The sequence below is a fragment of the Bubalus bubalis genome, chromosome 12 (assembly GCF_019923935.1).
Source record: "Bubalus bubalis isolate 160015118507 breed Murrah chromosome 12, NDDB_SH_1, whole genome shotgun sequence".
Classification (NCBI taxonomy): Eukaryota; Metazoa; Chordata; class Mammalia; order Artiodactyla; family Bovidae; genus Bubalus; species Bubalus bubalis.
Genome location: NC_059168.1, coordinates 99,039,303 through 99,052,388, shown reverse-complemented (window position 1 = coordinate 99,052,388; position 13,086 = coordinate 99,039,303). Strand labels below are relative to the sequence as shown.

The 13,086-nt window shown below is 48.4% G+C and overlaps 1 long non-coding RNA gene across 1 annotated transcript; it reads right to left on the bottom strand.

Annotated features, from left to right (window-relative positions):
- Positions 1 to 5,167: 5,167 nt before the first annotated feature.
- On the bottom strand, positions 5,168 to 12,475 carry LOC102395231. The gene is made up of 3 exons (XR_328144.4): positions 7,766 to 12,475; positions 6,458 to 6,667; positions 5,168 to 5,226 (listed from the first exon to the last, which is right to left on the bottom strand). It is a non-coding gene; the product is annotated as an uncharacterized LOC102395231 (long non-coding RNA).
- Positions 12,476 to 13,086: the final 611 nt, after the last annotated feature.

Sequence of the window (13,086 nt, the reverse complement as noted above, 5' to 3'; positions counted from 1 at the left end):
CCCACCAGGCTCTCCCGTCCCCTGGGATTCTCCAGGCAAGAACACTGGAGTGGGTTGCCATTTCCTTCTCCAATGCATGAAAGGGAAAAGTCAAAGTGAAGTCGCTCGGTCGTGTCTGACTCTTCGCGACCCCATGGACTGAAGCTCACCAGGCTCCTCCATCTATGGGATTTTCCAGGCAAGAGGACTGGAGTGGGGTGCCATTGCCTTCTCCATAAATATACCTAAAAGATATTAAGTCCCTAAGAAAGAGATTCTTTTAGGAGAAAGTTGGCTTACCCATCAAACAGCCCCCAATAAGAGGAAAAACTTTTATCTAATTGCCTTGCCAAGGTTCCTTAAAGCTCCTACAAAAGACAGATTGCAAATACACAGTTTTCTTTCCATTTCCAAACTTGAGATGTATGGTGATAAAATTCCAAGAACAGCACAGATGCATCAGTATATACTATTTTCTATTTCTATACTATTTTCTATTTCTATATTTACTATTTTCAATAGACAGATAAAGAAAACAAGCTAGAGAAAGTCTGTAATGCCTACACAGAACCCTCAACCCTGGTTCTATTCTCTTTACTGGCTTTTTTTACCAGAAGCCTCCAGATAAGCAGTGGACAGGGAGTATCAGTTCAGTTCAGTTCAGTTGCTCAGTCGTGTCCGACTCTTTGTGACCCCATGGACTGCAGCACGCCAGGCTTCCCTGTCTATCACCAACTCCCGGAGCTTACTCAAACTCATGTCCATTGCCATCCAACCATCTCATCCTCTGTCATCCCCTTCTCCTCCCACCTTCAATCTTTCCCAGCATCAGGATATAAAAAGACCAAAATTCTAGACCCTGGCTCTTCCATTCATTAGCTGCGTGACCTTAATGAAATCACTGAACACTTATATAGTAGTAAGCTTTTGCCATAATGATGCTGTTTAACAAACAGCCTCAAACTGTCGGAAACTTCTTCAGTTCAGTAGCTCAGTTGTGTCCAACTGAGAGTTGTGTCCAACTCTTTGTGACCCAATGGACTGCAGCATGCCAGGCCTTCCTGTCCATCACGAACTCCTGGAGCTTTCTCAAACTCATGTCCATCGAGTCAGTGATACCATCCAACCATCTCATCCTCTGTCGTCCCCTTCTACTGCTGACTTCAATCTTTCCCAGCATCAGGGTCTTTACCAGTGAGTCAGTTCTTCACATCAGGTGCCCAAAGTATTGGAGCTTCAGCTTCAGCATCAGTCCTTTCAATGAATATTCAGGACTCATTTCCTTTAGGATTGACTGGTCTGATCTCCTTGCAGTCCAAAGGACTCTCAAGAGTCTTTTCCAACACCACAGTTCAGAAGCATCAATTCTTTGGCGCTCAGCTTTCTTTATAGTCCAACTCTCACATCCATACATGACTGCTGGAAAAACTATAGCTTTGACTAGATGGATCTTTGTCGGCAAAGTAATGTCTCTGCTTTTTAATATGCTGTCTAGGTTTGTCATAGCTTTTCTCCTAAGAAGCAAGTGTCTTTTAATTTCATGGCTGCAGTCACCATCTGCAGTGATTTTGGAGCCCAAAAAAAGAAAGTCTGTCACTGTTTCCATTGTTTCTCCATGTATTTGCCATGAAGTGATGGAACCAGATGCTATGATCTTAGTTTTTTGAATGCTGAGTTTTAAGCCAACTTTTCAGTCTCCTCTTTCACTTTCATCAAGAGGCTCCTCAGTTCCTCTTCACTTTCTGCCATGAGAGTGGTGTTATCTGCATACATGAGGTTATTGATATTTCTCCTGGAAATCTTGATTCCATCTGGGCTTCATCCAGCCTGGCATTTCGCATTATATACTCTGCATATAAGTTAAATTTCATGGCTGCAGTCACCATCTGTAGTGATTTTGGAGCCCAGAAAAATAAAGTCTGACACTGTTTCCACTGTTTCCCCATCTATTTCCCATGAAGTGATGGGACCGGATGCCATGATCTTTGTTTTCTGAATGTTGAGCTTTAAGCCAACTTTTTCACTCTCCACTTTCACCTTCATCAAGAGGCTTTTTAGTTCCTCTTCACTTTCTTCCATAAGGGTGGTGTCATCTGCATATCTGAGGTTATTGATATTTCTCCCGGCAATCTTGATTCCAGCTTGTGCTTCTTCCAGTCCAGCGTTTCTCATGATGTACTCTGTATATAAGTTAAATAAACAGGGTGACAATATACAGCCTTGATGTACTCCTTTTCCTATTTGGAACCAGTCTGTTGTTCCATGTCCAGTTCTAACTGTTGCTTCCTGACCTGCATACAAATTTCTCAAGAGGCAGGTCAGGTGGTCTGGTATTCCCATCTCTTTCAGAATTTTCCGCAGTTGATTGTGATCCACACAGTCAAAGGCTTTGGCATAGTCAATAAAGCAGAAATAGATGCTTTTCTGGAACTCTCTTGCTTTTTCCATGATCCAGCAGATGTTGGCAATTTGATCTCTGGTTCCCCTTCCTTTTCTAAAACCAGCTTGCACATCAGGAAGTTAACGGTTCACGTATTGCTGAAGCCTGGCTTGGAGAATTTTGAGCATTACTTTACTAGAGTGTGAGAGGAGTGCAATTGTGTGGTAGTTTGAGCATTCTTTGGCATTGCCTTTCTTTGGGATTGGAATGAAAACTGACCTTTTCCAGTCCTGTGGCCACTGCTGAGTTTTCCAAATTTGCTGGCATATTGAGTACAGCACTTTCACAGCATCATCTTTCAGGATTTGGAATAGCTCAACTGGCATTCCATCACCTCCACTAGCTTTGTTTGTACACTGCAGATGGTGACTGCAGCCATGAAATTAAAAGACGCTTACTCCTTGGAAGGAAAGTTATGACCAGCCTAGATAGCATATTCAAAAGCAGAGACATTACTTTGCCAACAAAGGTCCATCTAGTCAAGGCTATGGTTTTTCCTGTGGTCATGTATGGATGTGAGAGTTGGACTTTGAAGGCTGAGTGCCGAAGAATTGATGCTTCTGAACTGTGGTGTTGGAGAAGACTCTTGAGAGTCCCTTGGACTGCAAGGAGATCCAACCAGTCCATTCTGAAGGAGATCAGCCCTGGGATTTCTTTGGAAGGAATGATGCTAAAGCTGAAACTCCAGTACTTTGGTCACCTCATGCGAAGAGTTGACTCATTGGAAAAGACTCTGATGCTGGGAGGGATTGGGGGCAGGAGGAGAAGGGGACGACAGAGGATGAGATGGCTGGATGGCATCACTGACTCGATGGACGTGAGTCTGAGTGAACTCCGGGAGTTGGTGATGGACAGGGAGGCCTGGCGTGCTGCGATTCATGGGGTCGCAAAGAGTCGGACACGACTGAGCGACTGATCTGATCTGATCTGATCTGATAAGTTAAATAAGCAGGGTGACAATATACAGCCTCCTTTCCCAATTTGGAACCACCTCATTGTTCCATGTCCAGTTCTAACTGTTGCTTCTTGACCTGATACAGGTTTTTCAGGAGGCAGGTAAGGTGGGCTGGTATTCTCATCTTTTTAAGAATTTTCCAGTTTGTTGTGATTGACACAGCCAAAGGCTTTGGTGTAGTCAATAAAGCAGAAGTAGATGTTTTTCTGGAACTTTCTTGCTTTTTCTATGATCCAACGGATGCCTACACAAACATTTATTCTCACTGGTCTGTAGGGTGAATGCAGTTGGCTGGACTCAACTAGGTAGTTCTGTTTCAGGCTGTAGATCCCTTGAACTTGGCTCCAGACTATGAGCTGGGCTAATGCATCCCATGAGTCTCCATATTCTTTTTGTGATCAGAATCTAAATGGGATATATTTTGTTGTGACAGATCACAGCATGCAAGATGTAGGGCAGTAGCATGACTATCTCCCAAGGCCTCCTCTTCAGAGGCATGCCATCTCTTCTTCCCACAGTCCCTTGGCCAAAGTAAGTCACGTGGCCAAGGCCAAAGTCAGTGGGTCAGGAAAAATGATTCTACCTCAAGGAGAAGGGGAGTGAAGAATTGCTGAACAATAATCCAATCTCTTCTACTTTCTTAGCTTCAACTTCCTTGTCTGTGAAAGGTAGTTGATGGAAATTCCTGGGTTTGATCCCTGAGTTGGGAAGAACCCCTGGAGGAGAGCATGGCAGCCTACTCCAGTATTCTTGCCTAGAGAATCCCCATGGACAGAGAGGAACCTGGTGAGCTACTTACTGTCCATAGGGTTGGGAAGAGTAGAACATGACTGAGCAACTAAGCACAGCACAGAAAAGCTTGGGTCTCAGCACAGAAAAGCTTGGGTCTCTTCATCTGTAGATCGGGGATGATACAAGCTGCCTGACACGGCGTATGAAAGTCCTATGGTGTGAACCAGCCAGTGCGGGCCTCATACGTACTCAGTTCTCAGTAAATGATGGTTCCCATCCCTTCTCCATGACTGTGAAATACCAAACAGGCTGCCTTTATCAACACGGGGTCAGAACTAGTAACTAAATGTGGGGTGACAGGGCAAGTTGTATGAAGTGCCTTATAAATGTTAATTAGTCCAATGAGTCAAACATCCAGACTTTGGCAAATCTAAGATGTTATCAATGGTAAGACAGATAGAAATTTCAAGGGTGTTAGATTGAAGTTAGGAGACGGGCAGGGTTGGGAGTGGGTGCCTTGGAATAGATTAAACTTGGTGTTTGGTAGTACAGGTGAGAAATCAAGCCATGGTTCCAAGGAATTCAATGGTGTCTGCTTCTATTACCTTGAAATCGCCTCATCTCCCTGAGTATATTGCATCCCCTGGAGAATAACTTCCTTTCCCTTTCCCTAGTGCCCTGAAATGGCAGATACCCCACACATATCTGTTAAAGAGTGAATGAGTCTCTCCTTCCATGCGTCAGAGAATCAGTGAACAAATCAGCAATGAATGACACTTGTTTTCTTTTTAATAATTTTATTTATGTATTTATTTAGGCTGTGCTGGGTCTTTTCTCTAGTTTCAGAGAGTGAGGGGCTGCTCTCTAGTTGTGGTGCGCGGGCTTCTCATGGCGGTGGCTTCTCTTGCTGCGGAGTGCAGGCTCTCGGTCACGGGGGCTGCAGAGTTGCAGCACATGGGCTCAGTAGTTGCAGCTCCCAGGCTCTAGGGCACAGGCTCAATAACTGTGGAGCACGGGCTCAGCTGTTCCCAAGGCATGCGGGATCTTCCTGGATGAGGGATCAAACTCATGTCTCCTGCAGGCAGATTCTTTACCATTGAGCCACCAGGGAAGCCCGACACTTGTTAATTAAAAAAAAAGAAAAGAAACTATGTTCACCACTAGGAAAGGACAAGATTGATTAAAACTCTTTCTTTTCTTTTCAAGAGGGATTTCCATACTAGTTCAGTCACTCAGTCATGTCCAACTCTTTGCGACCCCATGGACTGCAGCACGCCAGGCCTCCCTGTCCATCACCAACTGCCAGAGCTTGCTCAAACTCATATCTATCGAGTCAGTGATGCCATCCAACCATCTCATCCTCTGTCATCCCCTTCTCCTCCCGCCTTCAATCTTTCCCAGCATCAGGGTCTTTTCCAACGAGTCAGTACTTCACATCAGGTGGCCAAGATGGACATTTTAAAAGATTTTTGTCCACATCTGATCCATGCAAAGCTCAAACAGTTGTTCACCAAGATCCTTTCACACAGACAGTATTTATTCATGAAACAGATAGAAATTGGGCACCTATTATGTTAGGGACTAAACAAGGTACCAAGTACAGAGAGTTGCTTGTGGTCTCTGCCCATGAGGGGCTTCCCTGGTGGCTCAGTGGTAAAGAATCCACCTGCCAATGCAGGAGACATGGGTTTGATACCTGATCCGAGAGGATCCCACATGCCACAGAAGCAACTAAACCTGTGCACCACAACTATTGAGCCTGTGCTCCAGAGCCCGGGAGCCACCACTACTGAGCCCAGGCACCCTAGAGCCTGTGGGTGCTAAGTAGCAGTCCAACTTTTTGAGACCGCATGGACTATAGCCCGCCAGGCTCCTCTGTCCATGGGATTCTCCAGGCAAGAATACTGGAGTGGGTTGCCGTGCCCTCCTCCAGGGGATCTTCCCGACCCAGGGATCGAACCCACGTCTCTTATGTTTCCTGCGCTGCTCGGCAGGTTCTTTACCACTAGTGCCACCTGGGAAGCCCCCCTAGAGCCCATGCTCTGCAACAAAAGAAAGCCTCCTTTACATCGCTCTGCAATGAGAAGCCCACGCACCTCGACTAGAGAAGAGTCCATGTAGCAACGAAGACCCAGCACAGCCAATAAATAAATAAATAATACAAAATTATTTCTTAAAAAAAGAAATGAATGGAACTAATGATGTCCTCACTGCCAAGGAGGAAAACCAGGCACTGAGAACAGATCCTGCCATGAGGAGACTGCACGAAGGGCAGATGAGGCACTAGCCTCGCTGTCCAGAGAGGATCAGTAATGGGGCGAACCACCCTCCCAGCCCTGAGTGCTACAAACCGGTGAAATCAGGCCGCAGAGATGAACCAGCCCTGCATCAGAGGTTCACAAGTTCCCAAGGACAGTCACCATCCTCAGATCTCAGAGTCCTGGAGGTCACCTTCTTCCGGCCACCTGCATATCCAGGTGTCAAGGTTAAAAGAACCAGCTCCGGAGGCACGCCAGTCTAGATTGCAGTCAATTCACCTCTCTGAGCCTCAGCCTCCTCCTCTGTAAAGTGGACAGGATAACAGAAGGATCTTAGTCATACATTCTATCATGAGGATTCAACGAGATGATTCATGTCAAGAGCTTGGCGGCTAGTACCCAGTAAGCGTTCAATGAACAGGCTAAGAGGAGGACGCTGGGAGCCACTACCAAGGACAACACAAGGCAGAGACCCACTTCGCTGCATCCTGGGGTCAGTTCCGCAGAAAGGTTCTGACCCTCCCGCGCTAACCACTAAGGTTCACTCTCCAATCTGTGTGTCTCTCCCCACTTCCTCCTTCTCAGCCAGATTATTCCCAGCCCCTTTGAGCTCACAGGCTGGGTCCTTCCCCCATTTCCACCCCTCTTGAAGCCAGAGTTGCCTTGAGCTTGTGTGTGAGTGTGTGTGTGTATGTGTGATGGGGCAGGCGGTGTGGAGCCATGTGCTCCAGCCTCCCTCTCCTACACTCATTAGTGGAAGGACCCACACAGATACTTCTTGTTTCTGTACCTCGGTCTCCTCATCTGTATGACAAAGGTAAGGATGGGGCCCGGGTCCCCAAGGGGCTGGGTGGGTTCGCTAAGGACATGGATGCCAAGGGCCCTCCCGGGTGCCCTTTTACCAGCACAAAGTCCAGAATTGACATCCTATTTAGCCCCATGTTTTAAAAAATTTCTAAATAAAAAGGAGCTCAGGGGATGAATTGAGGACAGATCATCGGTACTCGCTGGGCTGTCTCTTTCGCACTCTCTTTCTTCACACACACACATGCTTGAGAAATGATTTTTTTGTTGTTGTTTGAGAAATGCTCTCAAAACAAAAACTAAAACTCTGCTCTGTTCCATGTAAGCAGCATTAAAAATTCACCAGTTGTGGGGAGCAGGAGGGACAGAAGTGCAGCCTGAGCTCAGAACAGATTGCTGGAGAGTTTGGGCCTCTGAAGGAGGGACTTGGGCCTGGGGAAGGCAAGGGATGGAAGGAGGGGGCCCGGGGAGGGGTGGGAGCTTGGGAGCTTGGGACCCTCTGCCCAGGGAGCCTTCGAGGCTAGTCAATTCCCCACCACAAAGCCCTGTTTACTTCGTTATCACCCTCTTTGCAATCTTGTTTATTTATCTGCTTACCTTTTGCTTGTTTCCCATCTGGTCTAGAATGTAAGTAAGGTCCTCGAGAGTGGGGTTGTTGTAGTTCTAGGAGTTGATGCAGAGCCTGGCTCACAGTGGGAACTTAACATTTGTGAAAGAACAAAAATACAAAGTGAATAAAGGAGTAAATGGATGAATGGACAGAAGAGCCGGGACAAGGCACAGTCAGTCATGACGGATGAGACAGTCTTTCTCTAGCTCGGATCAGGGCCTGGCACCCACAAACCGGCAGCAGCCTGGAGGTGTGTGGCCTCCAAGTTTCAGTTCTCTGGGCCTCAGTTTCCTCAACTGTGAAATGGGGATTACTCTGCTACCCACTTCATGAGACTGTTTTGAGGATTAATGGGGAAAATCCATGTTAAACAGAGTTCTGCGCCTGGCACAATGGTCTAGTTTTAATCTCTGAGTGGGGATGTGGAGGAGGCAGGTGGCACGCACACCAGCTCCCACCAGTGAAATGAAAACAAACAAACAAAAATTCTAAGATTCAGTTCCTAAGATCCAAGGAGCTTCTTACTCCTTAGAAACTCCCAGCTGAGGCCAGGGAGGGGACAAAGGTCTGTACTAAGTGAGTTATAAAAACAACTCTGAGCCAGGAACCGCTGAGGGGCCCCCACCCACCAGTACACACACACACACACACACACACACACACACACACAGGACCGTCCGGGATTAACTCTACCCTGCCCAGCATGTTCCATTTCTGGCAAGATTTTGAGAAAGAAGAAAAGAGGGAGGGGAGCAGTTTCCCATTTCCTTTCATTACCAGTCTCCTCAACTCTTCAAACACTTTCCTGTCATTTTATGCTCACAGTACCTCTGGAGGAAGGTGACAAATGAGGAAACTGAGGCCCAAAAAGGCTGATGTGTATTTCCTGAGGGTTACAGGACCAATCTGGGGCTAGAACCCGTTTCTCCCAATCTCCAGACCCCTTCTGTCTGCTTAACCAACCCAGATGTCCAAAGCATGGAGCAGACACTCCATCCTCATCCCAGGGGCAGCTACCCAGCAGGCTTGCCATAAAGGCTCCCAGCTGAGCCCTTGGCAGACATCACTAATCAACTGGGGCACCCGCCAAATCCCTTCCAACCCAGGGTTCCAGGCAGACACTACGAATCAATCAGAGTTGGCCAAGGAGATTAAAAGGATCCTCTCAGCCCTGCTCTGGGCAGACAGAGCTGTCTAGTGTTCCTTTAGCATGGTGCCTGCTCATTGGCCGGTACCTGTCGCCATTCAGTCACTAAGTCGTGTCCAACTCTTTGCGGCCCCGTAGACTGCAGCAGGCCAGGCTTCCCTGTCGTTCACTATCTCAGTGCATGGTTGAGTGAGTGAATGAATAAGTGGGTGAGTGAACGAACAATCGGGCACCCAACCTGTGCCAGGTGCTCGGGCAGAGGCCTCCAGGTGAGAGATCACACCAACTCTGCATGCACATTCCATCGGTAAGGACAAAATTCGTTCAAAAGCCAACGAATCCAAAACTCACAGCGGGGGTCTCCACTCCTCCCCTGCTGCTTCTGGTGCCCCCCACCTCCCCAGAGTCCTGGGATCAGAGTCGCTTTTCCTCCCTTGCTGGAGGATCCCAGTCAAGTCACCCAAGCCCTCTGAGCCTCACATGCTTCATCCATCAAATGCAGATGATAACCAAACCTGCCTCAAAGGTTGCTGTGGAGCTTCAAGGAGACCAGCACGGGAGGCAGTGGCTGGCAGAGAACAAGAGCTCCAAAAAACCAAGCTGCTGTCAACCTTCCACATTACATTTAAGACCTTGAAGCCAGGAGCCATGATGTCTTCCTGGGCACTGAGCCTGTTGCCCTGGACCATACTGGGCAAACACAGACGGGTCATTAACCTGTATGTGGGACGGTGACAGGATGCTGGGTCTTCAGGGCAGGAGGGGTGTTCCCCAGCTCTGGGACCCCAGCCAAGCTCCCCAGTGCCCATTAGCCACAGAACAAATTTTGCGGGGTGTAGCAACAGGCTCCCTCATCCAAGCACCATGGACTCTGAGCCTCAGAGAGGACTCAACAGTGACCCCTGCGTTCAACCGTGCCCCACGCTTTCTCTGCCACTGCCCACAGTGTCGATCTCTGTCCCCATGGAGTCACCCCCACTCCAAGCCTTGGAGACAGCGAGCTGGGGAAGCCAGAGGCTTGACTGGGAGATGGGACGCCTGGGTTCCAGTTCCATCCCTGGGGGACATACTCAGAGCATCCTTCCTCCTCTCTGGACCTCAGTTTGTGTGAGTGTGTGCTCAGTCGCTCAGTCATGTCCGATTCTCTGCTACCTTGCCAGGCTCCTCTGTCCATGGGATTTTTAGGTCAGAATACAGCAGTGAGTTGCCATCTCTTGCTCCAGGGGATCTTCCCAACCCAGGAATTGAACAAATTAGCAGGCAAATTCTGTATTGGCAGGCAAATTCTTTACCATTGAGCCACCTGGGAAGTCCTCGGACCTCAGTTTACCTATCTGAAATTATGGATGGGGGCAGCCCGATGCCTAGGACCCTTCCAATTTTAACAGTGTCTTCTGCATACTTGCACTTACTGATTGATTGATTTCACAAATGTTTATTGAGTGCCTACTGCATACCAGACACTGTGCTGAGCCTCAGGCTGTTCTCTCTGCTAAAAGACCCCTCCCCGTCCTTGGCTTCCCAGTCTCAGCTTCCTGCAGGAAGCCTTCTCCAGGCCAGCTTTGGGGACCCTCCCCTGCCCTCCTCCAGCCCCTTCCTTCCTATCACAGACTTATCACTCTGCATCATCTGGTCTGTTTATCTCCTCTGCTTCTCTCTGAGTTGTGGCCTCCTGAGGGCAGGATCACAACTAGTTCCCCCTAATCCATTTGCAGGGATTCCAGGGTAAGGTTCTAGAAACAGCTCTCTGGCCAATGAAGAAAGGAATGAATACGTCAATTCCAAATCCTCCTTCTCCCAACACAAACCTTCAATTAACCTTTTTGCCTCTGCATCCTCTTCCCCAAATCGGTCCCTGAGAGCCCACCAGGCAAGTCCCAAAGCTGACTAGGAACTTCCTGGCATGTCTTCCCTCCTGAACCCAGTGAAAGGTGTCCCCAGGCCTAAGTGGCATTCCAAGGTGTTCGCGGCTCCAGTGACACCCCCTGGGGTTTGACAGGAGCCCAAGTCCAGATAGGTTTTGTGACCTGCTCTACACTGTCCCAGCACTCTCTCAGTAACTATTTAGGCATGAATTAACTTCCTCCAGAGAGCAGTGATTCAGGGCCAGATGTAATCTTCCAGCTTTAGGGGGAAAAGTGAGTGCCCCAGCCTTTCTCAGGTGCCCCACCAATAAGGCCAGCCCTTCATCCCAAGAAGCCTTGTCTCACTTGGACCCACCCTCATGCACAGATGCACACACGGATATTCATACACACATGTATACATACACATACTCGATGCCCTGGACGGTCCGCAGTCCCCTGCTCTGAGCCATTGACCATCGGAACAGAAGCCTTGTGTGAGACCCACCCATTCGATAAATATCTTTGAATTCCTACTGTGTACCCTCCCATCTTCACTGCTCCCAGGAGCACCAAATAGCTCAGCTGTTGCATTACCTCCTTCAGCAAGTGTGTCCTTACAACAGCTGCAGCAACTCGCCCCCTCCAGGCCACCCCAAAAAAGATCAAGGGTTTTTATTAAGCTAGACAACTGCTTAGCCCTCTCCACTAGCCCACCTCTCCATTCCCAAGGAGGTGAGACCAAGTGAACATGGGCCCCAGACAGGAGGACCCAAAGAATGGGGCCATGCAGATGGGACTGACCACTCCTCAGCTGGCCCCAGGGAGCAGAAGAGCCTTAGAGCTCAGACCCACCTTGAGGCAGAGGCTGAAGGGGGTGCTGGTTCCCCTGCCCTCAACCTGTCGCTAGGGAATCCATTTCCCTCCCTACCCTGGTGTCCCATCTGGGCCCCCAGAGTTAGGAGGTGCTGCTCTGAGAACAGCTGTCAATGATGAGCTGAGCTGTGAGAGGGATTTTCTTCTTTGTGGACCCCGCAGGCCCTGGTTTCAGAGCAGTTGGCAGGAAAGTGGTGGAATGTTGATCAATCAAAGTTATATTCGCCATGAGCTGAGCCCTGAGAACTGGACTCAGATTCACCCATGGCAGAAGCAAATGGCTGATTTCAAAGAACCTAAAGCAAGTTCTGCTGCTGGAAACAGACCTGGGTTCAAATCCTGCCTTCACCCCTTCTTGACTGCGTGACCTTGAGCAAGACACAAACTCTCAAAATCTTAGCTTGCCCCAATAAAATCTGGGCAAAGACAGAATGAAGGTCCAAAATAAGCATTAATAATACATTCTTAGACTCTCGCAACGTGCCAGACACTGTCCATCCCAGACTTGACTGTAGAAACAGAACCTCCCACTTCTCTCCACATGGTAATGACATCTCAAAGGTGGACTTCAAAAATAAATGAATGAGGGATCTCCCTGGCAGTCCAGAGGTTAAGACTCTGAGCTTTCAAGGGGCGCAGGTTCGACCCCTGGCCAGGGACTGAGATCCCACATGCCTTGCAGTGTGGTCAAAACAAAATAGATAAAAGAATGAAGTCTTTGTGTGTCTTTAAGACAGGCCCTAGGGACACGACTGAGCGACTTCACTTTCACTTTTCACTTTCATGCATTGGAGAAGGAAATGGCAACCCATTCCAGTGTTCTTGCCTGGAGAATCCCAGGAACAGGGGAGCCTGGTGGGCTGCCATCTCTGGGGTCGCACATAGTCGGACACGACTGAAGCGACTTAGCAGCAGCAGCAGCAGGGAGGTAAGGAGCAGTATATTTTTATTATTACGAATACTAGCACATGAACAAGTTGTATTCTGTGTCCCTGTCAGCAGATCACCAATATAATGGAAGATGCCTTTTCTCACAGTTCCCCTAAAGTGTCAATCCTGGCTTCTCTGGGTGGAGGCAGAAGAGGTTCTTCTGATCACAGGGGTTCAGACCAGTTTGAGATTGTGCACAGATGGCATGGAAAGGCCAGAGCACTGGATCTGGAGCTGTGGGACCTCAGGCAAGTCCCTTCCACTGTCAGCACCCCAAGTTTCATCTGAAAAATAGGGTATGTTCTCCCTAAATCTGTTTTTAACCTTGCTGCCTGGCACTGAGTAGATGCTGAAAAATTGTTGGAGGAAACAAACTTGGAGAATTCTTAAATCTGAGGGGACACCGAGAGAGTGCTGGATGGGCTGGCTGAGTCTCTTTACTCCTGCCAAGGGATGAAGCAGGTGCTGAGGACAAGAGGCCCAACGAAAGAAGAGACTTGGAAGAAACCCC